This window comes from Vombatus ursinus, unplaced genomic scaffold, assembly GCF_900497805.2.
Source record: "Vombatus ursinus unplaced genomic scaffold, bare-nosed wombat genome assembly UNPS02014770.1, whole genome shotgun sequence".
Classification (NCBI taxonomy): domain Eukaryota; kingdom Metazoa; phylum Chordata; class Mammalia; order Diprotodontia; family Vombatidae; genus Vombatus; species Vombatus ursinus.
The window spans coordinates 15124608-15128549 of NW_020954548.1; the positions used below are offsets into that span (position 1 = coordinate 15124608).

Sequence of the window (3942 nt, forward strand, 5' to 3'; positions counted from 1 at the left end):
AACTTTTAAGGAAGAAACTGATTTGATTACAACCTTGGACTTATGTCTCAGCTGGAGGTGAAGTTTAAAAAAAATTGGGCAGAGAGGATAGGGAACAAAGGAATTCATTTTGGGGATTTTTTTTAAGACCTGTTTTTTTAGGAAACAATAGAGCCAGAGTCTGAACTTGTGTTAATAATCTAGTCAGTAATTGGAATTTTTATTGTGCTTACATCAGATCTTTCCAAGGAGACCATATGAAGCCAAAGGTTTTAAACTATTCAATATTTTGACTGTGGCTAAGTACTATTGTGAAGAGAATGTGAAGAATTCTTCCCTTCCATTGACACCAATCCCCATGATCTATACTTGATTTCATATCCAGGGGGAAAATTTAAAGAAAATTGAAGGCAAAGTTGGTTTAACTGTGTGAATCATCAGGGTAAGAGAGGGAAGTTGAAATGTTCTATTTTTTTTTTGTTTCTTTTCAATGTGTGGGCTCTGAATCTCCCAGGTACCAAAGAGCTGACCTGGAGTTGAAATTTTCTTTGTTAGGATCATCAGATTATAGAATTTTGAAGCTAGAAAGAGAGCTTAGAAATAATAGAGCCCAATGCAACCTTTCTAAAAATGAGAAAACTAAGCCCTCAGAAACTTGTGCAGCAGGTTGGTGGAAAACAGAGAAAAGGATGCTGAGAATCACAAAATTTTAGACCATCTGGGATCACTAACTTACCTATTGGTATTCTAAATACAAGACCCTTGTCCAATGACTAACGATTAGATGTATTCCTTTGTTGTTGTTCACTCTTGTCTGACTCTTTGTGACCCTATTTGGGGTTTTCTTGTCAAAGATACTGGAGTCATTTGCCATTTCTTTCTCCAGCTCATTTCACAGATGAATAAACTGAGGAAAACAGGGTGAAGGGATTTGCCTAGGGTCACACAGTTAGTAAGTATCTGAGGTCAGATTTGAACTCAGGAAGATGAGTCTTCCTGATTTAAGGTCTAGCACTCTATCCACTGTGCCACCTAGTTGTCCTAGATATATTACTAGAGGAACAGAATAGTGACATTTCCTCCATGCATTGGTATAGGCAGCTGTTAATGAGGAAACTCCCTCTACCAATAAAAGTTGTACCTGATTTACAGTATGATAGTCTTAGAAAGTTGCCTAGAAAACTAAGAGGTTAAAAAACTGACCCAGTGCCACATAGCCACCAGTATGTGTCAATGGTACAACTTCACCCAGGTCTTCTTGATGCTGAGGCCAGCTCTCTAAGCAGAAAACAAGAAGAAAGTGAAGCTCATTGGAAGGATGGTTCATGAGTTCTTCTTTTTGTTCTCTTCTCCCTTAGAAGGATGCTCTTGGTTTTCATTTGGACTAAATTTCACTTTATAAAAATGCGGGGAAGGAAGAAACACAGGATGAGTAAATGAAAAAGAATTTATTAAAAAATCACAGTGTACCAGGCACTGTGTTAAGTGCTGGAGATACAAATATTTTTCATGATAAAAATTTTAATGCAACTTTTATATCTTAAAAAAGCTCAACAAAATTTCATAATCTTAGTTGTTAAATATTGAGAAATGTTCGGAAGACTAATGTTAAGTGAATATAGATTCTACTCCAAAAACTCCAATTAAAGTGAATATTTAGATCTTACCAAATTGAAACACATCTCCTCAAATGAAACAAAGTATATCATGCTAGCATACTTCCTCCGACACAAATACATTTCTAGAAAACTTCCTTTTCCAACATTGTTCTTTTGATTTGTATACATCCATTTAAATAGTCACAAAAATGTAGGTATATGTAATAGTCAGCTACGTTATTCTTGAATTAGTTATACTGAGATTTTCTTGCTCAAAATAATACAACATAGAAATACAAAATGTATAATAATCTTGTTTCAAAGACAGTTGGAGATACAATTTTATTTTAAAAAGAGCCAGTCCCTAAAATGTCCATTCCTTTTGACCCAGAGATTTCACTACTAGACTTTTACACCAAGGGGGCCATTTAATAAGAAGAAAAGTCCATTATGGCAGCATTTGCCAAAGAATTAGGAACAAAATAGATGCCCCTCATTTGGGGATTGGCTAAACAAATTATGGTATATGAATGTAATGGAATATTACTGGGCTTTAAGAAATGAACTTGAAGGATATGTACCTCATGGAAAGAGCTACATAAGCTGATGTAGAGTGAAGTGAGCAGAACCAAGAAAACAATATATGCAATGACTACAACAAAGTAATTGGAAAGAACAGTAACAGAAAGTAAAAGTGACAAAATTATAAAGAACATATATGAAAAATAAGAGATGTGAGAAGACACTCCACTCCTACCCTCATGCCCTTGCAGAGGTGGGAGCTACCCAAGTGTAGCACATTACACAAATTTTCAAATTTTTAAGTGTAATGATCAGTTATGTTGCCTCCCCCCTTTTGGTCTTTAAAAATATACTATTTGTTATACAAGGTGGCTCTTTGGAAGGTGATACTGGGGGAAACTATGGTGATTTAAAAAGAAAACCTAATGATGTCAATAAAGACTTTAAAAAAAGAGACAGTCGCTGCCCTCAATGGACTTATATTCTAATGAGGGGAAGACAATGTACAATAAAGGAGCATGGACCAAGAAGGGGTCTTTTGTTCTGAGGAGGTGAATAGTTGGATGTCTTGTGAAACTAAAGCATGGTCTGGAATCCAGGGACAACCAGTAGAGATGGTAGGATAAGTGGGCTACTTGGGCCCTAGAGCAGGATGAGTGGATAAACATTCTCAGGGATATGAGAGAAAACATGGTGTTGTGCTTGCTTTAGCAGCACATGTATTAAAATTGGGACCATACAGAGGAGATTAGCGTGGCTCCTGTGAAAAGATGACATGCAAATTTGTGAAGAGAAAACACAGAGTAATGGGAAGACCTGAAATTAGAAAACTCAAATACTGTAATGGCTCTGTGATATTACCAGTTTAAATATTTCCTCCAATAAAGCTAATCCTATTTCATCCGTGTCTTACTATCCTAGGAAATTCTAGTCATGTCTTCCCATAAGTTCACTGCAAGGACTCTACAACCAATGTTCTTTCTTCTGAAATCCAGAAGATAAATGAATGAAAAAATAATTTATTAAGCATTTACTACATATCAAGCATTGTGCTATGTTCTGGATATATATATATATATATATGTATATATATATATATATATAATATTTAAAAAGCGAGGTAAACGGAAGCTCATCTTCTAATTCAGAGAGACAACACATAAATTACTTTTATAACCAACAAACAATAACACATTAGGATTCTCTAAGTCTTGCATTTTCTACATCTTTTAGTCAGTTCTTTGACAGTACAGATATGGTCTACTGGGGAATGTTGTTTGTGAAAGACAATCTGTTCCCTATTTATCAAGGATGCCCTCAATACAAGTATAGATGATTTTCAGAATTCTATGTAGATGGGAAAGTAGTTGTATTGAGAATTGGGTTTTTTCTCAGTTGACTTTTTTATATTAATAAGGTCTGAGGCTTTTTCCCTCATGCCTTTGACAGCCTTACTTTCCTACATATACACTTTGAATCCCTTCTTCCTGACTCAGCCAATTATGTCACATGCTGTAACACACGTCCTAGTCTAGATTTTATTCTCTTTAGCACCATTTCTCTTTCCTCAATAAGAATATCTAGGACTGTGATGTTAAAATCCAAGCATGATGTCTCTACTATGCTTGATGGTAGAAAAAAAGTTTGCTATAAAAAAAAGTTTGCAGATCTTTTGCATTTTTCTTCTTTTTGCTGTCCTTCTGTTTTCATCTGGAAATGCCCTCAGGATGCCTACTTAGTTGAACCTTTTGCCAGACTTTGTGATATTGCTCTTTACTGCTTTTCTTTGTGTTATGAGGTATTATTAATGATCATTTTCTATCGTTTTCCTTCAAAATATTTT

At 35.2% G+C, this 3942-nt stretch overlaps 1 non-coding gene across 1 annotated transcript; it reads left to right on the forward strand.

Annotated features, from left to right (window-relative positions):
- Nucleotides 1-2797: 2797 nt before the first annotated feature.
- LOC114044007 lies at nt 2798-2904 on the forward strand. Its single transcript, XR_003569167.1, has one exon. It is a non-coding gene; the product is annotated as a U6 spliceosomal RNA (small nuclear RNA).
- Nucleotides 2905-3942: the final 1038 nt, after the last annotated feature.